Source organism: Hydractinia symbiolongicarpus, chromosome 11 (genome assembly GCF_029227915.1).
Source record: "Hydractinia symbiolongicarpus strain clone_291-10 chromosome 11, HSymV2.1, whole genome shotgun sequence".
In the NCBI taxonomy this organism is placed as follows: Eukaryota; Metazoa; Cnidaria; class Hydrozoa; order Anthoathecata; family Hydractiniidae; genus Hydractinia; species Hydractinia symbiolongicarpus.
The window spans coordinates 14,321,859-14,345,620 of record NC_079885.1 but is presented as its reverse complement, the minus strand read 5'-3'; the positions used below and the strand labels follow the sequence as shown (position 1 = coordinate 14,345,620).

Genomic DNA, 23,762 nt, shown 5'->3' with positions numbered 1-23,762 from the left:
GAAAATGGTTCAAATTTTAAAGATCATAATTCTTGACTGGGTGATCGGAAATAGTTCGTGTTTATGTGCATTTGAAAGCTCTTTTCAAGCGCTATCCATTATTTACGACAACCATGCGCTTTAAGATTTCCGGTAAAAAGTTCCAACGAAGGCAATCTAGGCTACTTTCAGACTTAATTTTCATATGACAAAGTTAGTTAGCAAACTAAGTACATCGCCATTTTCTTTGTCTGACGCTCGTAATCCATTCATTTGCGACGTGGCGCATTTATTGCAGCACGATTGTAGCCGTTTTGCTGGGAAAGCAACTTCTAATCATGTCTCTTTCTTGATTTACTCAGCGGCTATTGCGTAAAAAAGATACGTCACAGTCGTAATGATAAATAATGTAACGTGAAAAAGTCAATAGCCTACGACACCGGGAGTTCCCAGGCGGTCCCCCATCCAAGTACTATACCGGCCCGACGATACTTAACTTCCGTGATCGGACGAGAACAGGTGTGTTCATCGTGGTATGGTCGTAGACAAACATACGGGCAGATATCTACGATTTATTAGCACATTACATCGAAAATGGTTCAAATTTTAAAGATCATAATTCTTGACTGGGTGATCGGAAATAGTTCGTTTTTATGTGCATTTGAAAGCTCTTTTTAAGCGCTATCGATTCTTTACGACAATAATGCGCTTTAAGATTTCCGGTAAAAAGTTCCAACGAAGGCAATTTAGGGTACTTTCAGACTTAATTTTCATATGACAAAGTTAGTTAGCAAAGTAAGTACATCGCCATTTACTTTGTCTGACGCTCGTAATCCATTCATTTGCGACGTAGCGAATTTATTGCAGCAAGATTGTAGGTTTTTTTAAGGGAAAGAAACTTCTAATCATGTCTCTTACTTGATTTACTCAGCGGCTATTGCGTAAAAAAGATACGTCACAGTCGTAATGATAAATAATGTAACGTGAAAAAGTCAATAGCCTACGACACCGGGAGTTCCCAGGCGGTTCCCCATCCAAGTACTATCCCGGCCCGACGATGCTTAACTTCCGTGATCGGACGAGAACAGGTGTGTTCATCGTAGTATGGTCGTAGACAAACAAACGGGCAGATATCTACGATTTATTAGCACATTACATCGAAAATGGTTCAAATTTTAAAGATCATATTTCTTGACTGGGTGATCGGAAATAGGTCGTGTTTATGTGCATTTGAAAGCTCTTTTTAAGCGCTATCGATTCTTTACGACAATAATGCGCTTTAAGATTTCCGGTAAAAAGTTTCAACGAAGGCAATCTAGGGTACTTTCAGACTTAATTTTCATATGACAAAGTTAATTAGCAAATTAACTACATCGCCATTTTCTTTGTCTGACGCTCGTAATCCATTCATTTGCGACGTGGCGCATTAATTGCAGCCAGATCGTAGCCGTTTTGAAGGGAAAGAAACTTCTAATCAAGTCGCTTACATGATTTACTCAGCGGCTATTGCGTAAAAAAGATACGTCACAATCGTAATGATAAATAATGTAACGTGAAAAAGTCAATAGCCTACGACACCGGGAGTTCCCAGGCGGTCCCCCATCCAAGTACTATCCCGGCCCGACGATGCTTAACTTCCGTGATCGGACGAGAACAGGTGTGTTCATCGTGGTATGGTCGTAGACAAACATACGGGTAGATATCTACGATTTATTAGCACATTACATCGAAAATGGTTCAAATTTTAAAGATCATAATTCTTGACTGGGTGATCGGAAATAGTTCGTGTTTATGTGCATTTGAAAGCTCTTTTCAAGCGCTATCCATTATTTACGACAACCATGCGCTTTAAGATTTCCGGTAAAAAGTTCCAACGAAGGCAGTCTGGGGTACTTTCAGACTTAATTTTCATATGACAAAGTTAATTAGGAAAGTAACTACATCGCCATTTTCTTTGTCTGACGCTCTTAATCCATTCATTTGCGACGTGGCGCATTTATTGCAGCAAGATTGTAGCCCTTTTTAATGGAAAGCAACTTCTAATCATGTCTCTTACTTGATTTACTCAGCGGCTAATGCGTAAAAAAATACGTCACAGTCGTAATGATAAATAATGTAACGTGAAAAAGTCAATAGCCTACGACACCAGGAGTTTCAAGGCGGTCCCCCATCTAAGTACTATCCCGGCCCGACGATGCTTAACTTCCGTGCTCGGACGAGAACAGGTGTGTTCATCGTGGTATGGTCGTAGACAAACAAACGGGCAGATATCTACGATTTATTAGCACATTACATCGAAAGTGGTTTAAGATTTAAAGATCATTTTTCTTGACTGGTTTATCCGAAATAGGTCGTGTTTATGTGCATTTGAAAGCTCTTATTAAGCGCTATCCATTATTTACGACAACCATGCGCTTTAAGATTTCCGGTAAAAAGTTCCAACGAATGCAATCTAGGGTACTTTCAAACTTAATTTTCATATGACAAAGTTAGTTACCAAAGTAAGTACATCGCCATTTTCTTTGTCTGACGCTCGTAATCCATTCATTTGCGACGTGGCGCATTTATTGCAGCATGATTGTGGCCGTTTTGCTGGGAAAACAACTTCTAATCATGTCTCTTTCTTGATTTACTCAGCGGCTATTGCGTAAAAAAATACGTCACAGTCGTAATGATTAATAATGTAACGTGAAAAAGTCAATAGCCTACGACACCGGGAGTTCCCAGGCGGTTCCCCATCCAAGTACTATCCCGGCCCGACGATGCTTAACTTCCGTGATCGGACGAGAACAGGTGTGTTCTTCGTGGTATGGTCGTAGACAAACATACGGGCAGATATCTACGATTTATTAGCAGATTACATCGAAAATGGTTCAAATTTTAAAGATCATAATTCTTGACTGGGTGATCGGAAATAGTTCGTGTTTATGTGCATTTGAAAGCTCTCTTTAAGCGCTATCGATTCTTTACGACAATAATGCGCTTTAAGATTTCCGGTAAAAAGTTCCAACAAAGGCAATTTAGGGTACTTTCAGACTTAATCTTCATATGACAAAGTTAGTTACCAAATTAACTACATCGCCATTTTCTTTGTCTGACGCTCGTAATCCATTCATTTGCGACGTGGCGCATTAATTGCAGCCAGATCGTAGCCGTTTTGAAGGGAAAGAAACTTCTAATCAAGTCGCTTACATGATTTACTCAGCGGCTATTGCGTAAAAAAGATACGTCACAATCGTAATGATAAATAATGTAACGTGAAAAAGTCAATAGCCTACGACACCGGGAGTTCCCAGGCGGTCCCCCATCCAAGTACTATCCCGGCCCGACGATGCTTAACTTCCGTGATCGGACGAGAACAGGTGTGTTCATCGTGGTATGGTCGTAGACAAACATACGGGTAGATATCTACGATTTATTAGCACATTACATCGAAAATGGTTCAAATTTTAAAGATCATAATTCTTGACTGGGTGATCGGAAATAGTTCGTGTTTATGTGCATTTGAAAGCTCTTTTTAAGCGCTATCCATTATTTACGACAACCATGCGCTTTAAGATTTCCGGTAAAAAGTTCCAACGAAGGCAATCTAGGTTACTTTCAGACTTAATTTTCATATGACAAAGTTAATTAGCAAAGTAACTACACCGCCATTTTCTTTGTCTGACACTCTTAATCCATTCACTTGCGACGTGGCGCATTTATTGCAGCACGATTGTAGCCCTTTTTAGGGGAAAGAAACTTCTAATCATGTCCCTTACTTGATTTACTCAGCGGCTATTGCGTAAAAAAGATACGTCACAGTCGTAATGATAAATAATGTAACGTGAAAAAGTCAATAGCCTACGACACCGGGAGATCCCAGGCGGTTCCCCTATCCAAGTACTATCCCGGCCCGACGATGCTTAACTTCCGTGATCGGACGAGAACAGGTGTGTTCATCGTGGTATGGTCGTAGACAAACATACGGGCAGATATCTACGATTTACTAGCACATTACATCGAAAATGGTTCAAATTTTAAAGATCATATTTCTTGACTGGGTGATCGGAAATAGGTCGTGTTTATGTGCATTTGAAAGCTCTTTTTAAGAGCTATCGATTCTTTACGACAGTAATGCGCTTTAAGATTTCCGGTAAAAAGTTCCAACGAAGGCAATCTGGGGTACTTTCAGACTTAATTTTCATATGACAAAGTTAATTAGCAAAGTAACTACATCGCCATTTTCTTTGTCTGACGCTCTTAATCCATTCATTTGCGACGTGGCGCATTTATTGCAGCAAGATTGTAGCCCTTTTTAAGGGAAAGCAACTTCTAATCATGTCTCTTACTTGATTTACTCAGCGGCTATTGCGTAAAAAAATACGTCACAGTCGTAATGATAAATAATGTGACGTGAAAAAGTCAATAGCCTACGACACCAGGAGTTTCCAGGCGGTTCCCCATCCAAGTACTATCCCGGCCCGACGATGCTTAACTTCCGTAATCGGACGAGAACAGGTGTGTTCATCGTGGTATGGTCGTAGACAAACAAACGGGCAAATATCTACGATTTATTAGCACATTACATCGAAAATGGTTTAAGCTTTAAAGATCATATTTCTTGACTGGTTTATCCGAAATAGGTCGTGTTTATGTGCATTTGAAAGCTCTTTTTAAGCGCTATCCATTATTTACGACAACCATGCGCTTTAAGATTTCCGGTAAAAAGTTCCAACGAAGGCAATCTAGGTTACTTTCAGACTTAATTTTCATATGACAAAGTTAATTAGCAAAGTAACTACATCGCCATTTTCTTTGTCTGACGCTCTTAATCCATTCATTTGCGACGTGGCGCATTTATTGCAGCAAGATTGTAGCCCTTTTTAAGGGAAAGCAACTTCTAATCATGTCTCTTACTTGATTTACTCAGCGGCTATTGCGTAAAAAAATACGTCACAGTCGTAATGATAAATAATGTGACGTGAAAAAGTCAATAGCCTACGACACCAGGAGTTTCCAGGCGGTTCCCCATCCAAGTACTATCCCGGCCCGACGATGCTTAACTTCCGTAATCGGACGAGAACAGGTGTGTTCATCGTGGTATGGTCGTAGACAAACAAACGGGCAAATATCTACGATTTATTAGCACATTACATCGAAAATGGTTTAAGCTTTAAAGATCATATTTCTTGACTGGTTTATCCGAAATAGGTCGTGTTTATGTGCATTTGAAAGCTCTTTTTAAGCGCTATCCATTATTTACGACAACCATGCGCTTTAAGATTTCCGGTAAAAAGTTCCAACGAAGGCAATCTAGGTTACTTTCAGACTTAATTTTCATATGACAAAGTTAATTAGCAAAGTAACTACACCGCCATTTTCTTTGTCTGACGCTCTTAATCCATTCACTTGCGACGTGGCGCATTTATTGCAGCACGATTGTAGCCCTTTTTAGGGGAAAGAAACTTCTAATCATGTCCCTTACTTGATTTACTCAGCGGCTATTGCGTAAAAAAGATACGTCACAGTCGTAATGATAAATAATGTAACGTGAAAAAGTCAATAGCCTACGACACCGGGAGATCCCAGGCGGTTCCCCTATCCAAGTACTATCCCGGCCCGACGATGCTTAACTTCCGTGATCGGACGAGAACAGGTGTGTTCATCGTGGTATGGTCGTAGACAAACATACGGGCAGATATCTACGATTTACTAGCACATTACATCGAAAATGGTTCAAATTTTAAAGATCATATTTCTTGATTGGGTGATCGGAAATAGGTCGTGTTTATGTGCATTTGAAAGCTCTTTTTAAGAGCTATCGATTCTTTACGACAGTAATGCGCTTTAAGATTTCCGGTAAAAAGTTCCAACGAAGGCAATCTAGGGTACTTTCAGACTTAATTTTCATATGACAAAGTTAATTAGCAAATTAACTACATCGCCATTTTCTTTGTCTGACGCTCGTAATCCATTCATTTGCGACGTGGCGCATTAATTGCAGCCAGATCGTAGCCGTTTTGAAGGGAAAGAAACTTCTAATCAAGTCGCTTACATGATTTACTCAGCGGCTATTGCGTAAAAAAGATACGTCACAATCGTAATGATAAATAATGTAACGTGAAAAAGTCAATAGCCTACGACACCGGGAGTTCCCAGGCGGTTTCCCATCCAAGTACTATCCGGCCCGACGATGCTTAACTTCCGTGATCGGACGAGAACAGGTGTGTTCATCGTGGTATGGTCGTAGACAAACATACGGGTAGATATCTACGATTTATTAGCACATTACATCGAAAATGGTTCAAATTTTAAAGATCATAATTCTTGACTGGGTGATCGGAAATAGTTCGTGTTTATGTGCATTTGAAAGCTCTTTTCAAGCGCTATCCATTATTTACGACAACCATGCGCTTTAAGATTTCCGGTAAAAAGTTCCAACGAAGGCAATCTGGGGTACTTTCAGACTTAATTTTCATATGACAAAGTTAATTAGCAAAGTAACTACATCGCCATTTTCCTTGTCTGACGCTCTTAATCCATTCATTTGCGACGTGGCACATTTATTGCAGCAATATTGTAGCCCTTTTTAAGGGAAAGCAACTTCTAATCATGTCTCTTACTTGATTTACTCAGCGGCTATTGCGTAAAAAAGATACGTCACAGTCGTAATGATAAATAATGTGACGTGAAAAAGTCAATAGCCTACGACACCGGGAGTTCCCAGGCGGTCCCCCATCCAAGTACTATCCCGGCCCGACGATGCTTAACTTCCGTGATCGGATGAGAACAGGTGTGTTCATCGTGGTATGGTCGTAGACAAACAAACGGGCAGATATCTACGATTTATTAGCACATTACATCGAAAATGGATTAAACTTTAAAGGTCATATTTCTTGACTGGATTATCCGAAATAGGTCGTGTTTATGTGCATTTGAAAGCTCTTTTTAAGCGCTATCCATTATTTACGACAACCATGCGCTTTAAGATTTCCGGTAAAAAGTTCCAACGAATGCAATCTAGGCTACTTTCAGACTTAATTTTCATATGACAAAGTTAGTTAGCAAACTAAGTACATCGCCATTTTCTTTGTCTGACGCTCGTAATCCATTCATTTGCGACGTGGCGCATTTATTGCAGCACGATTGTAGCCGTTTTGCTGGGAAAGCAACTTCTAATCATGTCTCTTACTTGATTTACTCAGCGGCTATTGCGTAAAAAAATACGTCACAGTCGTAATGATAAATAATGTAACGTGAAAAAGTCAATAGCCTACGACACCAGGAGTTTCCAGGCGGTCCCCCATCCAAGTACTATCCCGGCCCGACGATGCTTAACTTCCGTGATCGGACGAGAACAGGTGTGTTCATCGTGGTATGGTCGTAGACAAACAAACGGGCAGATATCTACGATTTATTAGCACATTACATCGAAAATGGTTTAAGCTTTAAAGATCATATTTCTTGACTGGTTTATCCGAAATAGGTCGTGTTTATGTGCATTTGAAAGCTCTTTTTAAGCGCTATCCATTATTTACGACAACCATGCGCTTTAAGATTTCCGGTAAAAAGTTCCAACGAATGCAATCTAGGCTACTTTCAGACTTAATTTTCATATGACAAAGTTAGTTAGCAAACTAAGTACATCGCCATTTTCTTTGTCTGACACTCGTAATCCATTCATTTGCGACGTGGCGCATTCATTGCAGCACGATTGTAGCCGTTTTGCTGGGAAAGCAACTTCTAATCATGTCTCTTTCTTGATTTACTCAGCGGCTATTGCGTAAAAAAGATACGTCACAGTCGTAATGATAAATAATGTAACGTGAAAAAGTCAATAGCCTACGACACCGGGAGTTCCCAGGCGGTCCCCCATCCAAGTACTATCCCGGCCCGACGATGCTTAACTTCCGTGATCGGACGAAAACAGGTGTGTTCATCGTGGTATGGTCGTAGACAAACATACGGGCAGATATCTACGATTTATTAGCACATTACATCGAAAATTGTTCAAATTTTAAAGATCATAATTCTTGACTGGGTGATCGGAAATAGTTCGTTTTTATGTGCATTTGAAAGCTCTTTTTAAGCGCTATCGATTCTTTACGACAATAATGCGCTTTAAGATTTCCGGTAAAAAGTTCCAACGAAGGCAATTTAGGGTACTTTCAGACTTAATTTTCATATGACAAAGTTAGTTAGCAAACTAAGTACATCGCTATTTTCTTTGTCTGACGCTCGTAATCCATTCATTTGCGACGTGGCGCATTTATTGCAGCACGATTGTAGCCGTTTTGCTGGGAAAGCAACTTCTAATCATGTCTCTTTCTTGATTTACTCAGCGGCTATTGCGTAAAAAAGATACGTCACAGTCGTAATGATAAATAATGTAACGTGAAAAAGTCAATAGCCTACGACACCGGGAGTTCCCAGGCGGTCCCCCATCCAAGTACTATCCCGGCCCGACGATGCTTAACTTCCGTGATCGGACGAGAACAGGTGTGTTCATCGTGGTATGGTCGTAGACAAACATACGGGCAGATATCTACGATTTATTAGCACATTACATCGAAAATGGTTCAAATTTTAAAGATCATAATTCTTGACTGGGTGATCGGAAATAGTTCGTTTTTATGTACATTTGAAAGCTCTTTTTAAGCGCTATCGATTCTTTACGACAATAATGCGCTTTAAGATTTCCGGTAAAAAGTTCCAACGAAGGCAATTTAGGGTACTTTCAGACTTAATTTTCATATGACAAAGTTATTTAGCAAAGTAAGTACATCGCCATTTACTTTGTCTGACGCTCGTAATCCATTCATTTGCGGCGTGGCGAATTTATTGCAGCAAGATTGTAGGTTTTTTAAGGGAAAGAAACTTCTAATCATGTCTCTTACTTGATTTACTCAGCGGCTATTGCGTAAAAAAGATACGTCACAGTCGTAATGATAAATAATGTAACGTGAAAAAGTCAATAGCCTACGACACCGGGAGTTCCCAGGCGGTTCCCCATCCAAGTACTATCCCGGCCCGACGATGCTTAACTTCCGTGATCGGACGAGAACAGGTGTGTTCATCGTGGTATGGTCGTAGACAAACAAACGGGCAGATATCTACGATTTATTAGCACATTACATCGAAAATGGTTCAAATTTTAAAAATCATATTTCTTGACTGGGTGATCGGAAATAGGTCGTGTTTATGTGCATTTGAAAGCTCTTTTTAAGCGCTATCGATTCTTTACGACAATAATGCGCTTTAAGATTTCCGGTAAAAAGTTCCAACGAAGGCAATCTAGGGTACTTTCAGACTTAATTTTCATATGACAAAGTTAATTAGCAAATTAACTACATCGCCATTTTCTTTGTCTGACGCTCGTAATCCATTCATTTGCGACGTGGCGCATTAATTGCAGCCAGATCGTAGCCGTTTTGAAGGGAAAGAAACTTCTAATCAAGTCGCTTACATGATTTACTCAGCGGCTATTGCGTAAAAAAGATACGTCACAATCGTAATGATAAATAATGTAACGTGAAAAAGTCAATAGCCTACGACACCGCGAGTTCCCAGGCGGTCCCCCATCCAAGTACTATCCCGGCCCGACGATGCTTAACTTCCGTAATCGGACGAGAACAGGTGTGTTCATCGTGGTATGGTCGTAGACAAACATACGGGTAGATATCTACGATTTATTAGCACATTACATCGAAAATGGTTCCAATTTTAAAGATCATAATTCTTGACTGGGTGATCGGAAATAGTTCGTGTTTATGTGCATTTGAAAGCTCTTTTCAAGCGCTATCCATTATTTACGACAACAATGCGCTTTAAGATTTCCGGTAAAAAGTTCCAACGAAGGCAATCTGGGGTACTTTCAGACTTAATTTTCATATGACAAAGTTAATTAGGAAAGTAACTACATCGCCATTTTCTTTGTCTGACGCTCTTAATCCATTCATTTGCGACGTGGCGCATTTATTGCAGCAAGATTGTAGCCCTTTTTAAGGGAAAGCAACTTCTAATCATGTCTCTTACTTGATTTACTCAGCGGCTATTGCGTAAAAAAATACGTCACAGTCGTAATGATAAATAATGTAACGTGAAAAAGTCAATAGCCTACGACACCAGGAGTTTCCAGGCGGTCCCCCATCTAAGTACTATCCCGGCCCGGCGATGCTTAACTTCCGTGCTCGGACGAGAACAGGTGTGTTCATCGTGGTATGGTCGTAGACAAAGAAACGGGCAGATATCTACGATTTATTAGCACATTACATCGAAAATGGTTTAAGCTTTAAAGATCATTTTTCTTGACTGGTTTATCCGAAATAGGTCGTGTTTATGTGCATTTGAAAGCTCTTTTTAAGCGCTATCCATTATTTACGACAACCATGCGCTTTAAAATTTCCGGTAAAAAGTTCCAACGAATGCAATCTAGGGTACTTTCAGACTTAATTTTCATATGACAAAGTTAGTTACCAAAGTAAGTACATCGCCATTTTCTTTGTCTGACGCTCGTAATCCATTCATTTGCGACGTGGCGCATTTATTGCAGCATGATTGTGGCCGTTTTGCTGGGAAAACAACTTCTAATCATGTCTCTTTCTTGATTTACTCAGCGGCTATTGCGTAAAAAAGATACGTCACAGTCGTAATGATTAATAATGTAACGTGAAAAAGTCAATAGCCTACGACACCGGGAGTTCCCAGGCGGTCCCCCATCCAAGTACTATCCCGGCCCGACGATGCTTAACTTCCGTGATCGGACGAGAACAGGTGTGTTCATCGTGGTATGGTCGTAGACAAACATACGGGCAGATATCTACGATTTATTAGCACATTACATCGAAAATGGTTCAAATTTTAAAGATCATAATTCTTGACTGGGTGATCGGAAATAGTTCGTGTTTATGTGCATTTGAAAGCTCTTTTCAAGCGCTATCCATTATTTACGACAACCATGCGCTTTAAGATTTCCGGTAAAAAGTTCCAACGAAGGCAATCTGGGGTACTTTCAGACTTAATTTTCATATGACAAAGTTAATTAGCAAAGTAACTACATCGCCATTTTCTTTGTCTGACGCTCTTAATCCATTCATTTGCGACGTGGCGCATTTATTGCAGCAATATTGTAGCCCTTTTTAAGGGAAAGCAACTTCTAATCATGTCTCTTACTTGATTTACTCAGCGGCTATTGCGTAAAAAAGATACGTCACAGTCGTAATGATAAATAATGTGACGTGAAAAAGTCAATAGCCTACGACACCGGGAGTTCCCAGGCGGTCCCCCATCCAAGTACTATCCCGGCCCGACGATGCTTAACTTCCGTGATCGGATGAGAACAGGTGTGTTCATCGTGGTATGGTCGTAGACAAACAAACGGGCAGATATCTACGATTTATTAGCACATTACATCGAAAATGGATTAAACTTTAAAGGTCATATTTCTTGACTGGATTATCCGAAATAGGTCGTGTTTATGTGTATTTGAAAGCTCTTTTTAAGCGCTATCCATTATTTACGACAACCATGCGCTTTAAGATTTCCGGTAAAAAGTTCCAACGACTGCAATCTAGGCTACTTTCAGACTTAATTTTCATATGACAAAGTTAGTTAGCAAACTAAGTACATCGCCATTTTCTTTGTCTGACGCTCGTAATCCATTCATTTGCGACGTGGCGCATTTATTGCAGCACGATTGTAGCCGTTTTGCTGGGAAAGCAACTTCTAATCATGTCTCTTACTTGATTTACTCAGCGGCTATTGCGTAAAAAAATACGTCACAGTCGTAATGATAAATAATGTAACGTGAAAAAGTCAATAGCCTACGACACCAGGAGTTTCCAGGCGGTCCCCCATCCAAGTACTATCCCGGCCCGACGATGCTTAACTTCCGTGATCGGACGAGAACAGGTGTGTTCATCGTGGTATGGTCGTAGACAAACAAACGGGCAGATATCTACGATTTATTAGCACATTACATCGAAAATGGTTCAAATTTTAAAGATCATATTTCTTGACTGGGTGATCGGAAATAGGTCGTGTTTATGTGCATTTGAAAGCTCTTTTTAAGCGCTATCGATTCTTTACGACAATAATGCGCTTTAAGATTTCCGGTAAAAAGTTCCAACGAAGGAAATCTAGGGTACTTTCAGACTTAATTTTCATATGACAAAGTTAATTAGGAAAGTAACTACATCGCCATTTTCTTTGTCTGACGCTCTTAATCCATTCATTTGCGACGTGGCGCATTCATTGCAGCACGATTGTAGCCGTTTTGCTGGAAAAGCAACTTCTAATCATGTCTCTTTCTTGATTTACTCAGCGGCTATTGCGTAAAAAAGATACGTCACAGTCGTAATGATAAATAATGTAACGTGAAAAAGTCAATAGCCTACGACACCGGGAGTTCCCAGGCGGTCCCCCATTCAAGTACTATCCCGGCCTGACGATGCTTAACTTCCGTGATCGGACGAGAACAGGTGTGTTCATCGTGGTATGGTCGTAGACAAACATGCGGGCAGATATCTACGATTTATTAGCACATTACATCGAAAATTGTTCAAATTTTAAAGATCATAATTCTTGACTGGGTGATCGGAAATAGTTCGTTTTTATGTGCATTTGAAAGCTCTTTTTAAGCGCTATCGATTCTTTACGACAATAATGCGCTTTAAGATTTCCGGTAAAAAGTTCCAACGAAGGCAATTTAGGGTACTTTCAGACTTAATTTTCATATGACAAAGTTAGTTAGCAAAGTAAGTACATCGCCATTTACTTTGTCTGACGCTCGTAATCCATTCATTTGCGACGTGGCGAATTTATTGCAGCAAGATTGTAGGTTTTTTTAAGGGAAAGAAACTTCTAATCATGTCTCTTACTTGATTTACTCAGCGGCTATTGCGTAAAAAAGATACGTCACAGTCGTAATGATAAATAATGTAACGTGAAAAAGTCAATAGCCTACGACACCGGGAGTTCCCAGGCGGTCCCCCATCCAAGTACTATCCCGGCCCGACGATACTTAACTTCCGTGATCGGACGAGAACAGGTGTGTTCATCGTGGTATGGTCGTAGACAAACATACGGGCAGATATCTACGATTTATTAGCACATTACATCGAAAATGGTTCAAATTTTAAAGATCATATTTCTTGACTGGGTGATCGGAAATAGGTCGTGTTTATGTGCATTTGAAAGCTCTTTTTAAGCGCTATCGATTCTTTACGACAATAATGCGCTTTACGATTTCCGGTAAAAAGTTCCAACGAAGGCAATCTAGGGTACTTTCAGACTTAATTTTCATATGACAAAGTTAATTAGCAAATTAACTACATCGCCATTTTCTTTGTCTGACGCTCGTAATCCATTCATTTGCGACGTGGCGCATTAATTGCAGCCAGATCGTAGCCGTTTTGAAGGGAAAGAAACTTCTAATCAAGTCGCTTACATGATTTACTCAGCGGCTATTGCGTAAAAAAGATACGTCACAATCGTAATGATAAATAATGTAACGTGAAAAAGTCAATAGCCTACGACACCGGGAGTTCCCAGGCGGTCCCCCATCCAAGTACTATCCCGGCCCGACGATGCTTAACTTCCGTGATCGGACGAGAACAGGTGTGTTCATCGTGGTATGGTCGTAGACAAACATACGGGTAGATATCTACGATTTATTAGCACATTACATCGAAAATGGTTCAAATTTTAAAGATCATAATTCTTGACTGAGTGATCGGAAATAGTTCGTGTTTATGTGCATTTGAAAGCTCTTTTCAAGCGCTATCCATTATTTACGACAACCATGCGCTTTAAGATTTCCGGTAAAAAGTTCCAACGAAGGCAATCTAGGCTACTTTCAGACTTAATTTTCATATGACAAAGTTAGTTAGCAAACTAAGTACATCGCCATTTTCTTTGTCTGACACTCGTAATCCATTCATTTGCGACGTGGCGCATTCATTGCAGCACGATTGTAGCCGTTTTGCTGGAAAAGCAACTTCTAATCATGTCTCTTTCTTGATTTACTCAGCGGCTATTGCGTAAAAAAGATACGTCACAGTCGTAATGATAAATAATGTAACGTGAAAAAGTCAATAGCCTACGACACCGGGAGTTCCCAGGCGGTCCCCTATTCAAGTACTATCCCGGCCCGACGATGCTTAACTTCCGTGATCGGACGAGAACAGGTGTGTTCATCGTGGTATGGTCGTAGACAAACATGCGGGCAGAAATCTACGATTTATTAGCACATTACATCGAAAATTGTTCAAATTTTAAAGATCATAATTCTTGACTGGGTGATCGGAAATAGTTCGTTTTTATGTGCATTTGAAAGCTCTTTTTAAGCGCTATCGATTCTTTACGACAATAATGCGCTTTAAGATTTCCGGTAAAAAGTTCCAACGAAGGCAATTTAGGGTAGTTTCAGACTTAATTTTCATATGACAAAGTTAGTTAGCAAACTAAGTACATCGCCATTTTCTTTGTCTGACGCTCGTAATCCATTCATTTGCGACGTGGCGCATTTATTGCAGCACGATTGTAGCCGTTTTGCTGGGAAAGCAACTTCTAATCATGTCTCTTTCTTGATTTACTCAGCGGCTATTGCGTAAAAAAGATACGTCACAGTCGTAATGATAAATAATGTAACGTGAAAAAGTCAATAGCCTACGACACCGGGAGTTCCCAGGCGGTCCCCCATCCAAGTACTATCCCGGCCCGACGATACTTAACTTCCGTGATCGGACGAGAACAGGTGTGTTCATCGTGGTATGGTCGTAGACAAACATACGGGCAGATATCTACGATTTATTAGCACATTACATCGAAAATGGTTCAAATTTTAAAGATCATAATTCTTGACTGGGTGATCGGAAATAGTTCGTTTTTATGTGCATTTGAAAGCTCTTTTTAAGCGCTATCGATTCTTTACGACAATAATGCGCTTTAAGATTTCCGGTAAAAAGTTCCAACGAAGGCAATTTAGGGTACTTTCAGACTTAATTTTCATATGACAAAGTTAGTTAGCAAAGTAAGTACATCGCCATTTACTTTGTCTGACGCTCGTAATCCATTCATTTGCGACGTGGCGAATTTATTGCAGCAAGATTGTAGGTTTTTTTAAGGGAAAGAAACTTCTAATCATGTCTCTTACTTGATTTACTCAGCGGCTATTGCGTAAAAAAGATACGTCACAGTCGTAATGATAAATAATGTAACGTGAAAAAGTCAATAGCCTACGACACCGGGAGTTCCCAGGCGGTTCCCCATCCAAGTACTATCCCGGCCCGACGATGCTTAACTTCCGTGATCGGACGAGAACAGGTGTGTTCATCGTAGTATGGTCGTAGACAAACAAACGGGCAGATATCTACGATTTATTAGCACATTACATCGAAAATGGTTCAAATTTTAAAGATCATATTTCTTGACTGGGTGATCGGAAATAGGTCGTGTTTATGTGCATTTGAAAGCTCTTTTTAAGCGCTATCGATTCTTTACGACAATAATGCGCTTTAAGATTTCCGGTAAAAAGTTTCAACGAAGGCAATCTAGGGTACTTTCAGACTTAATTTTCATATGACAAAGTTAATTAGCAAATTAACTACATCGCCATTTTCTTTGTCTGACGCTCGTAATCCATTCATTTGCGACGTGGCGCATTAATTGCAGCCAGATCGTAGCCGTTTTGAAGGGAAAGAAACTTCTAATCAAGTCGCTTACATGATTTACTCAGCGGCTATTGCGTAAAAAAGATACGTCACAATCGTAATGATAAATAATGTAACGTGAAAAAGTCAATAGCCTACGACACCGGGAGTTCCCAGGCGGTCCCCCATCCAAGTACTATTCCGGCCCGACGATGCTTAACTTCCGTGATCGGACGAGAACAGGTGTGTTCATCGTGGTATGGTCGTAGACAAACATACGGGTAGATATCTACGATTTATTAGCACATTACATCGAAAATGGTTCAAATTTTAAAGATCATAATTCTTGACTGGGTGATCGGAAATAGTTCGTGTTTATGTGCATTTGAAAGCTCTTTTCAAGCGCTATCCATTATTTACGACAACCATGCGCTTTAAGATTTCCGGTAAAAAGTTCCAACGAAGGCAGTCTGGGGTACTTTCAGACTTAATTTTCATATGACAAAGTTAATTAGGAAAGTAACTACATCGCCATTTTCTTTGTCTGACGCTCTTAATCCATTCATTTGCGACGTGGCGCATTTATTGCAGCAAGATTGTAGCCCTTTTTAATGGAAAGCAACTTCTAATCATGTCTCTTACTTGATTTACTCAGCGGCTATTGCGTAAAAAAATACGTCACAGTCGTAATGATAAATAATGTAACGTGAAAAAGTCAATAGCCTACGACACCAGGAGTTTCAAGGCGGTCCCCCATCTAAGTACTATCCCGGCCCGACGATGCTTAACTTCCGTGCTCGGACGAGAACAGGTGTGTTCATCGTGGTATGGTCGTAGACAAACAAACGGGCAGATATCTACGATTTATTAGCACATTACATCGAAAGTGGTTTAAGATTTAAAGATCATTTTTCTTGACTGGTTTATCCGAAATAGGTCGTGTTTATGTGCATTTGAAAGCTCTTATTAAGCGCTATCCATTATTTACGACAACCATGCGCTTTAAGATTTCCGGTAAAAAGTTCCAACGAATGCAATCTAGGGTACTTTCAAACTTAATTTTCATATGACAAAGTTAGTTACCAAAGTAAGTACATCGCCATTTTCTTTGTCTGACGCTCGTAATCCATTCATTTGCGACGTGGCGCATTTATTGCAGCATGATTGTGGCCGTTTTGCTGGGAAAACAACTTCTAATCATGTCTCTTTCTTGATTTACTCAGCGGCTATTGCGTAAAAAAGATACGTCACAGTCGTAATGATTAATAATGTAACGTGAAAAAGTCAATAGCCTACGACACCGGGAGTTCCCCGGCGGTTCCCCATCCAAGTACTATCCCGGCCCGACGATGCTTAACTTCCGTGATCGGACGAGAACAGGTGTGTTCTTCGTGGTATGGTCGTAGACAAACATACGGGCAGATATCTACGATTTATTAGCAGATTACATCGAAAATGGTTCAAATTTTAAAGATCATAATTCTTGACTGGGTGATCGGAAATAGTTCGTGTTTATGTGCATTTGAAAGCTCTCTTTAAGCGCTATCGATTCTTTACGACAATAATGCGCTTTAAGATTTCCGGTAAAAAGTTCCAACAAAGGCAATTTAGGGTACTTTCAGACTTAATCTTCATATGACAAAGTTAGTTACCAAATTAACTACATCGCCATTTTCTTTGTCTGACGCTCGTAATCCATTCATTTGCGACGTGGCGCATTAATTGCAGCCAGATCGTAGCCGTTTTGAAGGGAAAGAAACTTCTAATCAAGTCGCTTACATGATTTACTCAGCGGCTATTGCGTAAAAAAGATACGTCACAATCGTAATGATAAATAATGTAACGTGAAAAAGTCAATAGCCTACGACACCGGGAGTTCCCAGGCGGTCCCCCATCCAAGTACTATCCCGGCCCGACGATGCTTAACTTCCGTGATCGGACGAGAACAGGTGTGTTCATCGTGGTATGGTCGTAGACAAACATACGGGTAGATATCTACGATTTATTAGCACATTACATCGAAAATGGTTCAAATTTTAAAGATCATAATTCTTGACTGGGTGATCGGAAATAGTTCGTGTTTATGTGCATTTGAAAGCTCTTTTCAAGCGCTATCCATTATTTACGACAACCATGCGCTTTAAGATTTCCGGTAAAAAGTTCCAACGAAGGCAGTCTGGGGTACTTTCAGACTTAATTTTCATATGACAAAGTTAATTAGGAAAGTAACTACATCGCCATTTTCTTTGTCTGACGCTCTTAATCCATTCATTTGCGACGTGGCGCATTTATTGCAGCAAGATTGTAGCCCTTTTTAAGGGAAAGCAACTTCTAATCATGTCTCTTACTTGATTTACTCAGCGGCTATTGCGTAAAAAAATACGTCACAGTCGTAATGATAAATAATGTAACGTGAAAAAGTCAATAGCCTACGACACCAGGAGTTTCCAGGCGGTCCCCTATCTAAGTACTATCCCGGCCCGACGATGCTTAACTTCCGTGCTCGGACGAGAACAGGTGTGTTCATCGTGGTATGGTCGTAGACAAACAAACGGGCAGATATCTACGATTTATTAGCACATTACATCGAAAGTGGTTTAAGATTTAAAGATCATTTTCCTTGACTGGTTTATCCGAAATAGGTCGTGTTTATGTGCATTTGAAAGCTCTTTTGAAGCGCTATCTATTATTTACGACAACCATGCGCTTTAAGATTTCCGGTAAAAAGTTCCAACGAATGCAATCTAGGGTACTTTCAGACTTAATTTTCATATGACAAATTTAGTTACCAAAGTAAGTACATCGCCATTTTCTTTGTCTGACGCTCGTAATCCATTCATTTGCGACGTGGCGCATTTATTGCAGCATGATTGTGGCCGTTTTGCTGGGAAAACAACTTCTAATCATGTCTCTTTCTTGATTTACTCAGCGGCTATTGCGTAAAAAAGATACGTCACAGTCGTAATGATTAATAATGTAACGTGAAAAAGTCAATAGCCTACGACACCGGGAGTTCCCAGGCGGTCCCCCATCCAAGTACTATCCCGGCCCGACGATGCTTAACTTCCGTGATCGGACGAGAACAGGTGTGTTCTTCGTGGTATGGTCGTAGACAAACATACGGGCAGATATCTACGATTTATTAGCAGATTACATCGAAAATGGTTCAAATTTTAAAGATCATAATTCTTGACTGGGTGATCGGAAATAGTTCGTGTTTATGTGCATTTGAAAGCTCTCTTTAAGCGCTGTCGATTCTTTACGACAATAATGCGCTTTAAGATTTCCGGTAAAAAGTTCCAACGAAGGCAATTTAGGGTACTTTCAGACTTAATTTTCATATGACAAAGTTAGTTACCAAATTAACTACATCGCCATTTTCTTTGTCTGACGCTCGTAATCCATTCATTTGCGACGTGGCGCATTAATTGCAGCCAGATCGTAGCCGTTTTGAAGGGAAAGAAACTTCTAATCAAGTCGCTTACATGATTTACTCAGCGGCTATTGCGTAAAAAAGATACGTCACAATCGTAATGATAAATAATGTAACGTGAAAAAGTCAATAGCCTACGACACCGGGAGTTCCCAGGCGGTCCCCCATCCAAGTACTATCCCGGCCCGACGATGCTTAACTTCCGTGATCGGACGAGAACAGGTGTGTTCATCGTGGTATGGTCGTAGTCAAACATACGGGTAGATATCTACGATTTATTAGCACATTACATCGAAAATGGTTCAAATTTTAAAGATCATAATTCTTGACTGGGTGATCGGAAATAGTTCGTGTTTATGTGCATTTGAAAGCTCTTTTCAAGCGCTATCCATTATTTACGACAACCATGCGCTTTAAGATTTCCGGTAAAAAGTTCCAACGAAGGCAATCTAGGCTACTTTCAGACTTAATTTTCATATGACAAAGTTAATTAGCAAAGTAACTACATCGCCATTTTCTTTGTCTGACACTCGTAATCCATTCATTTGCGACGTGGCGCATATATTGCAGCACGATTGTAGCCGTTTTGCTGGGAAAGCAACTTCTAATCATGTCTCTTTCTTGATTTACTCAGCGGCTATTGCGTAAAAAAGATACGTCACAGTCGTAATGATAAATAATGTAACGTGAAAAAGTCAATAGCCTACGACACCGGGAGTTCCCAGGCGGTCCCCCATCCAAGTACTATCCCGGCCCGACGATACTTAACTTCCGTGATCGGACGAGAACAGGTGTGTTCATCGTGGTATGGTCGTAGACAAACATACGGGCAGATATCTACGATTTATTAGCACATTACATCGAAAATGGTTCAAATTTTAAAGATCATAATTCTTGACTGGGTGATCGGAAATAGTTCGTTTTTATGTGCATTTGAAAGCTCTTTTTAAGCGCTATCGATTCTTTACGACAATAATGCGCTTTAAGATTTCCGGTAAAAAGTTCCAACGAAGGCAATTTAGGGTACTTTCAGACTTAATTTTCATATGACAAAGTTAGTTAGCAAAGTAAGTACATCGCCATTTACTTTGTCTGACGCTCGTAATCCATTCATTTGCGACGTGGCGAATTTATTGCAGCAAGATTGTAGGTTTTTTTAAGGGAAAGAAACTTCTAATCATGTCTCTTACTTGATTTACTCAGCGGCTATTGCGTAAAAAAGATACGTCACAGTCGTAATGATAAATAATGTAACGTGAAAAAGTCAATAGCCTACGACACCGGGAGTTCCCAGGCGGTTCCCCATCCAAGTACTATCCCGGCCCGACGATGCTTAACTTCCGTGATCGGACGAGAACAGGTGTGTTCATCGTGGTATGGTCGTAGACAAACAAACGGGCAGATATCTACGATTTATTAGCACATTACATCGAAAATGGTTCAAATTTTAAAGATCATATTTCTTGACTGGGTGATCGGAAATAGGTCGTGTTTATGTGCATTTGAAAACTCTTTTTAAGCGCTATCGATTCTTTACGACAATAATGCGCTTTAAGATTTCCGGTAAAAAGTTCCAACGAAGGCAATCTACGGTACTTTCAGAATTAATTTTCATATGACAAAGTTAATTAGGAAAGTAACTACATCGCCATTTTCTTTGTCTGACGCTCTTAATCCATTCATTTGCGACGTGGCGCATTTATTGCAGCAAGATTGTAGCCCTTTTTAAGGGAAAGCAACTTCTAATCATGTCTCTTACTTGATTTACTCAGCGGCTATTGCGTAAAAAAATACGTCACAGTCGTAATGATAAATAATGTAACGTGAAAAAGTCAATAGCCTACGACACCAGGAGTTTCCAGGCGGTCCCCCATCTAAGTACTATCCCGGCCCGACGATGCTTAACTTCCGTGCTCGGACGAGAACAGGTGTGTTCATCGTGGTATGGTCGTAGACAAACAAACGGGCAGATATCTACGATTTATTAGCACATTACATCGAAAATGGTTTAAGATTTAAAGATCATTTTTCTTGACTGGTTTATCCGAAATAGGTCGTGTTTATGTGCATTTGAAAGCTCTTTTTAAGCGCTATCCATTATTTACGACAACCATGCGCTTTAAGATTTCCGGTAAAAAGTTCCAACGAATGCAATCTAGGGTACTTTTAGACTTAATTTTCATATGACAAAGTTAGTTACCAAAGTAAGTACATCGCCATTTTCTTTGTCTGACGCTCGTAATCCATTCATTTGCGACGTGGCGCATTTATTGCAGCATGATTGTGGCCGTTTTGCTGGGAAAACAACTTCTAATCATGTGTCTTTCTTGATTTACTCAGCGGCTATTGCGTAAAAAACAACTTCTAATCATGTCTCTTACTTGATTTACTCAGCGGCTATTGCGTAAAAAAGATACGTCACAATCGTAATGAGAAATAATGTAACGTGTTTATGTGCATTTGAAAGCTCTCTTTAAGCGCTATCGATTCTTTACGACAATAATGCGCTTTAAGATTTCCGGTAAAAAGTTCCAACGAAGGCAATTTAGGGTACTTTCAGACTTAATTTTCATATGACAAAGTTAGTTACCAAATTAACTACATCGCCATTTTCTTTGTCTGACGCTCGTAATCCATTCATTTGCGACGTGGCGCATTAATTGCAGCCAGATCGTAGCCGTTTTGAAGGGAAAGAAACTTCTAATCAAGTCGCTTACATGATTTACTCAGCGGCTATTGCGTAAAAAAGATACGTCACAATCGTAATGAGAAATAATGTAACGTGAAAAAGTCAATAGCCTACGACACCGGGAGTTCCCAGGCGGTCCCCCATCCAAGTACTATCCCGGCCCGACGATGCTTAACTTCCGTGATCGGACGAGAACAGGTGTGTTCACCGTGGTATGGTCGTAGACAAACATACGGGTAGATATCTACGATTTATTAGCACATTACATCGAAAATGGTTTAAGATTTAAAGATCATTTTTCTTGACTGGTTTATCCGAAATAGGTCGTGTTTATGTGCATTTGAAAGCTCTTTTTAAGCGCTATCCATTATTTACGACAACCATGCGCTTTAAGATTTCCGGTAAAAAGTTCCAACGAATGCAATCTAGGGTACTTTTAGACTTAATTTTCATATGACAAAGTTAGTTACCAAAGTAAGTACATCGCCATTTTCTTTGTCTGACGCTCGTAATCCATTCATTTGCGACGTGGCGCATTTATTGCAGCATGATTGTGGCCGTTTTGCTGGGAAAACAACTTCTAATCATGTGTCTTTCTTGATTTACTCAGCGGCTATTGCGTAAAAAACAACTTCTAATCATGTCTCTTACTTGATTTACTCAGCGGCTATTGCGTAAAAAAGATACGTCACAATCGTAATGAGAAATAATGTAACGCGTTTATGTGCATTTGAAAGCTCTCTTTAAGCGCTATCGATTCTTTACGACAATAATGCGCTTTAAGATTTCCGGTAAAAAGTTCCAACGAAGGCAATTTAGGGTACTTTCAGACTTAATTTTCATATGACAAAGTTAGTTACCAAATTAACTACATCGCCATTTTCTTTGTCTGACGCTCGTAATCCATTCATTTGCGACGTGGCGCATTAATTGCAGCCAGATCGTAGCCGTTTTGAAGGGAAAGAAACTTCTAATCAAGTCGCTTACATGATTTACTCAGCGGCTATTGCGTAAAAAAGATACGTCACAATCGTAATGAGAAATAATGTAACGTGAAAAAGTCAATAGCCTACGACACCGGGAGTTCCCAGGCGGTCCCCCATCCAAGTATAATCCCGGCCCGACGATGCTTAACTTCCGTGATCGGACGAGAACAGGTGTGTTCATCGTGGTATGGTCGTAGACAAACATACGGGTAGATATCTACGATTTATTAGCACATTACATCGAAAATGGTTCAAATTTTAAAGATCATAATTCTTGACTGGGTGATCGGAAATAGTTCGTGTTTATGTGCATTTGAAAGCTCTTTTCAAGCGCTATCCATTATTTACGACAACCATGCGCTTTAAGATTTCTGGTAAAAAGTTCCAACGAAGGCAATCTGGGGTACTTTCAGACTTAATTTTCATATGACAAAGTTAATTAGCAAAGTAACTACATCGCCATTTTCTTTGTTTGACGCTCTTAATCCATTCATTTGCGACGTGGCGCATTTATTGCAGCAAGATTGTAGCCCTTTTTAAGGGAAAGCAACTTCTAATCATGTCTCTTACTTGATTTACTCAGCGGCTATTGCGTAAAAAAATACGTCACAGTCGTAGTGATAAATAATGTAACGTGAAAAAGTCAATAGCCTACGACACCAGGAGTTTCCAGGCGGTCCCCCATCCAAGTACTATCCCGGCCCTACGATGCTTAACTTCCGTGATCGGACGAGAACAGGTGAGTTCATCGTGGTATGGTCGTAGACAAACAAACGGGCAGATATCTACGATTTATTAGCACATTACATCGAAAATGGTTTAAGCTTTAAAGATCATATTTCTTGACTGGTTTATCCGAAATAGGTCGTGTTTATGTGCATTTGAAAGCTCTTTTCAAGCGCTATCCATTATTTACGACAACCATGCGCTTTAAGATTTCCGGTGAAAAGTTCCAACGAAGGCAATCTGGGGTACTTTCAGACTTAATTTTCATATGACAAAGTTAATTAGCAAAGTAACTACATCGCCATTTTCTTTGTCTG

General features: G+C 40.0%; 40 non-coding genes across 40 annotated transcripts; all 40 read right to left on the bottom strand.

Moving 5' to 3' along the window:
* Positions 1-407: 407 nt before the first annotated feature.
* Positions 408-526, bottom strand: LOC130616640 (5S ribosomal RNA). Its single transcript, XR_008977721.1, has one exon. It is a non-coding gene; the product is annotated as a 5S ribosomal RNA (ribosomal RNA).
* Positions 527-976: 450 nt separating this feature from the next.
* LOC130616458 (5S ribosomal RNA) lies at positions 977-1,095 on the bottom strand. The gene has a single exon (XR_008977539.1). It is a non-coding gene; the product is annotated as a 5S ribosomal RNA (ribosomal RNA).
* Positions 1,096-1,545: 450 nt separating this feature from the next.
* On the bottom strand, positions 1,546-1,664 carry LOC130614901 (5S ribosomal RNA). Its single transcript, XR_008975992.1, has one exon. It is a non-coding gene; the product is annotated as a 5S ribosomal RNA (ribosomal RNA).
* Positions 1,665-2,113: 449 nt separating this feature from the next.
* On the bottom strand, positions 2,114-2,232 carry LOC130617522 (5S ribosomal RNA). Its single transcript, XR_008978600.1, has one exon. It is a non-coding gene; the product is annotated as a 5S ribosomal RNA (ribosomal RNA).
* A 449-nt stretch (positions 2,233-2,681) lies between these two features.
* On the bottom strand, positions 2,682-2,800 carry LOC130616769 (5S ribosomal RNA). Its single transcript, XR_008977849.1, has one exon. It is a non-coding gene; the product is annotated as a 5S ribosomal RNA (ribosomal RNA).
* A 450-nt stretch (positions 2,801-3,250) lies between these two features.
* On the bottom strand, positions 3,251-3,369 carry LOC130614900 (5S ribosomal RNA). The gene has a single exon (XR_008975991.1). It is a non-coding gene; the product is annotated as a 5S ribosomal RNA (ribosomal RNA).
* Positions 3,370-3,819: 450 nt separating this feature from the next.
* On the bottom strand, positions 3,820-3,939 carry LOC130618353 (5S ribosomal RNA). The gene has a single exon (XR_008979427.1). It is a non-coding gene; the product is annotated as a 5S ribosomal RNA (ribosomal RNA).
* A 449-nt stretch (positions 3,940-4,388) lies between these two features.
* On the bottom strand, positions 4,389-4,507 carry LOC130617458 (5S ribosomal RNA). Its single transcript, XR_008978536.1, has one exon. It is a non-coding gene; the product is annotated as a 5S ribosomal RNA (ribosomal RNA).
* A 449-nt stretch (positions 4,508-4,956) lies between these two features.
* On the bottom strand, positions 4,957-5,075 carry LOC130617457 (5S ribosomal RNA). The gene has a single exon (XR_008978535.1). It is a non-coding gene; the product is annotated as a 5S ribosomal RNA (ribosomal RNA).
* Positions 5,076-5,525: 450 nt separating this feature from the next.
* LOC130618352 (5S ribosomal RNA) lies at positions 5,526-5,645 on the bottom strand. The gene has a single exon (XR_008979426.1). It is a non-coding gene; the product is annotated as a 5S ribosomal RNA (ribosomal RNA).
* Positions 5,646-6,095: 450 nt separating this feature from the next.
* Positions 6,096-6,213, bottom strand: LOC130616912 (5S ribosomal RNA). The gene has a single exon (XR_008977992.1). It is a non-coding gene; the product is annotated as a 5S ribosomal RNA (ribosomal RNA).
* Positions 6,214-6,663: 450 nt separating this feature from the next.
* LOC130615579 (5S ribosomal RNA) lies at positions 6,664-6,782 on the bottom strand. The gene has a single exon (XR_008976667.1). It is a non-coding gene; the product is annotated as a 5S ribosomal RNA (ribosomal RNA).
* Positions 6,783-7,231: 449 nt separating this feature from the next.
* On the bottom strand, positions 7,232-7,350 carry LOC130616026 (5S ribosomal RNA). The gene has a single exon (XR_008977110.1). It is a non-coding gene; the product is annotated as a 5S ribosomal RNA (ribosomal RNA).
* Positions 7,351-7,800: 450 nt separating this feature from the next.
* On the bottom strand, positions 7,801-7,919 carry LOC130616001 (5S ribosomal RNA). Its single transcript, XR_008977085.1, has one exon. It is a non-coding gene; the product is annotated as a 5S ribosomal RNA (ribosomal RNA).
* A 450-nt stretch (positions 7,920-8,369) lies between these two features.
* LOC130614899 (5S ribosomal RNA) lies at positions 8,370-8,488 on the bottom strand. The gene has a single exon (XR_008975990.1). It is a non-coding gene; the product is annotated as a 5S ribosomal RNA (ribosomal RNA).
* A 449-nt stretch (positions 8,489-8,937) lies between these two features.
* Positions 8,938-9,056, bottom strand: LOC130615773 (5S ribosomal RNA). Its single transcript, XR_008976860.1, has one exon. It is a non-coding gene; the product is annotated as a 5S ribosomal RNA (ribosomal RNA).
* Positions 9,057-9,506: 450 nt separating this feature from the next.
* LOC130617400 (5S ribosomal RNA) lies at positions 9,507-9,625 on the bottom strand. Its single transcript, XR_008978478.1, has one exon. It is a non-coding gene; the product is annotated as a 5S ribosomal RNA (ribosomal RNA).
* Positions 9,626-10,074: 449 nt separating this feature from the next.
* LOC130617068 (5S ribosomal RNA) lies at positions 10,075-10,193 on the bottom strand. Its single transcript, XR_008978147.1, has one exon. It is a non-coding gene; the product is annotated as a 5S ribosomal RNA (ribosomal RNA).
* Positions 10,194-10,643: 450 nt separating this feature from the next.
* On the bottom strand, positions 10,644-10,762 carry LOC130620032 (5S ribosomal RNA). The gene has a single exon (XR_008980765.1). It is a non-coding gene; the product is annotated as a 5S ribosomal RNA (ribosomal RNA).
* Positions 10,763-11,212: 450 nt separating this feature from the next.
* On the bottom strand, positions 11,213-11,331 carry LOC130615565 (5S ribosomal RNA). Its single transcript, XR_008976654.1, has one exon. It is a non-coding gene; the product is annotated as a 5S ribosomal RNA (ribosomal RNA).
* A 449-nt stretch (positions 11,332-11,780) lies between these two features.
* Positions 11,781-11,899, bottom strand: LOC130616025 (5S ribosomal RNA). The gene has a single exon (XR_008977109.1). It is a non-coding gene; the product is annotated as a 5S ribosomal RNA (ribosomal RNA).
* A 450-nt stretch (positions 11,900-12,349) lies between these two features.
* On the bottom strand, positions 12,350-12,468 carry LOC130616877 (5S ribosomal RNA). Its single transcript, XR_008977956.1, has one exon. It is a non-coding gene; the product is annotated as a 5S ribosomal RNA (ribosomal RNA).
* A 450-nt stretch (positions 12,469-12,918) lies between these two features.
* Positions 12,919-13,037, bottom strand: LOC130615981 (5S ribosomal RNA). The gene has a single exon (XR_008977065.1). It is a non-coding gene; the product is annotated as a 5S ribosomal RNA (ribosomal RNA).
* Positions 13,038-13,487: 450 nt separating this feature from the next.
* LOC130620031 (5S ribosomal RNA) lies at positions 13,488-13,606 on the bottom strand. The gene has a single exon (XR_008980764.1). It is a non-coding gene; the product is annotated as a 5S ribosomal RNA (ribosomal RNA).
* A 450-nt stretch (positions 13,607-14,056) lies between these two features.
* On the bottom strand, positions 14,057-14,175 carry LOC130616793 (5S ribosomal RNA). Its single transcript, XR_008977873.1, has one exon. It is a non-coding gene; the product is annotated as a 5S ribosomal RNA (ribosomal RNA).
* Positions 14,176-14,625: 450 nt separating this feature from the next.
* LOC130615980 (5S ribosomal RNA) lies at positions 14,626-14,744 on the bottom strand. Its single transcript, XR_008977064.1, has one exon. It is a non-coding gene; the product is annotated as a 5S ribosomal RNA (ribosomal RNA).
* Positions 14,745-15,194: 450 nt separating this feature from the next.
* Positions 15,195-15,313, bottom strand: LOC130616457 (5S ribosomal RNA). The gene has a single exon (XR_008977538.1). It is a non-coding gene; the product is annotated as a 5S ribosomal RNA (ribosomal RNA).
* Positions 15,314-15,763: 450 nt separating this feature from the next.
* On the bottom strand, positions 15,764-15,882 carry LOC130615386 (5S ribosomal RNA). The gene has a single exon (XR_008976476.1). It is a non-coding gene; the product is annotated as a 5S ribosomal RNA (ribosomal RNA).
* A 449-nt stretch (positions 15,883-16,331) lies between these two features.
* Positions 16,332-16,450, bottom strand: LOC130617521 (5S ribosomal RNA). The gene has a single exon (XR_008978599.1). It is a non-coding gene; the product is annotated as a 5S ribosomal RNA (ribosomal RNA).
* A 450-nt stretch (positions 16,451-16,900) lies between these two features.
* On the bottom strand, positions 16,901-17,019 carry LOC130617480 (5S ribosomal RNA). Its single transcript, XR_008978558.1, has one exon. It is a non-coding gene; the product is annotated as a 5S ribosomal RNA (ribosomal RNA).
* A 450-nt stretch (positions 17,020-17,469) lies between these two features.
* LOC130620030 (5S ribosomal RNA) lies at positions 17,470-17,588 on the bottom strand. Its single transcript, XR_008980763.1, has one exon. It is a non-coding gene; the product is annotated as a 5S ribosomal RNA (ribosomal RNA).
* Positions 17,589-18,037: 449 nt separating this feature from the next.
* LOC130617738 (5S ribosomal RNA) lies at positions 18,038-18,156 on the bottom strand. Its single transcript, XR_008978814.1, has one exon. It is a non-coding gene; the product is annotated as a 5S ribosomal RNA (ribosomal RNA).
* Positions 18,157-18,606: 450 nt separating this feature from the next.
* On the bottom strand, positions 18,607-18,725 carry LOC130616174 (5S ribosomal RNA). The gene has a single exon (XR_008977258.1). It is a non-coding gene; the product is annotated as a 5S ribosomal RNA (ribosomal RNA).
* Positions 18,726-19,175: 450 nt separating this feature from the next.
* On the bottom strand, positions 19,176-19,294 carry LOC130615489 (5S ribosomal RNA). Its single transcript, XR_008976578.1, has one exon. It is a non-coding gene; the product is annotated as a 5S ribosomal RNA (ribosomal RNA).
* A 450-nt stretch (positions 19,295-19,744) lies between these two features.
* Positions 19,745-19,863, bottom strand: LOC130615979 (5S ribosomal RNA). The gene has a single exon (XR_008977063.1). It is a non-coding gene; the product is annotated as a 5S ribosomal RNA (ribosomal RNA).
* A 450-nt stretch (positions 19,864-20,313) lies between these two features.
* On the bottom strand, positions 20,314-20,432 carry LOC130615772 (5S ribosomal RNA). Its single transcript, XR_008976859.1, has one exon. It is a non-coding gene; the product is annotated as a 5S ribosomal RNA (ribosomal RNA).
* A 449-nt stretch (positions 20,433-20,881) lies between these two features.
* LOC130616809 (5S ribosomal RNA) lies at positions 20,882-21,000 on the bottom strand. The gene has a single exon (XR_008977888.1). It is a non-coding gene; the product is annotated as a 5S ribosomal RNA (ribosomal RNA).
* An 840-nt stretch (positions 21,001-21,840) lies between these two features.
* LOC130615644 (5S ribosomal RNA) lies at positions 21,841-21,959 on the bottom strand. The gene has a single exon (XR_008976732.1). It is a non-coding gene; the product is annotated as a 5S ribosomal RNA (ribosomal RNA).
* An 840-nt stretch (positions 21,960-22,799) lies between these two features.
* On the bottom strand, positions 22,800-22,918 carry LOC130616950 (5S ribosomal RNA). The gene has a single exon (XR_008978029.1). It is a non-coding gene; the product is annotated as a 5S ribosomal RNA (ribosomal RNA).
* A 449-nt stretch (positions 22,919-23,367) lies between these two features.
* Positions 23,368-23,486, bottom strand: LOC130616425 (5S ribosomal RNA). The gene has a single exon (XR_008977506.1). It is a non-coding gene; the product is annotated as a 5S ribosomal RNA (ribosomal RNA).
* Between the last annotated feature and the right edge of the window lie 276 nt (positions 23,487-23,762).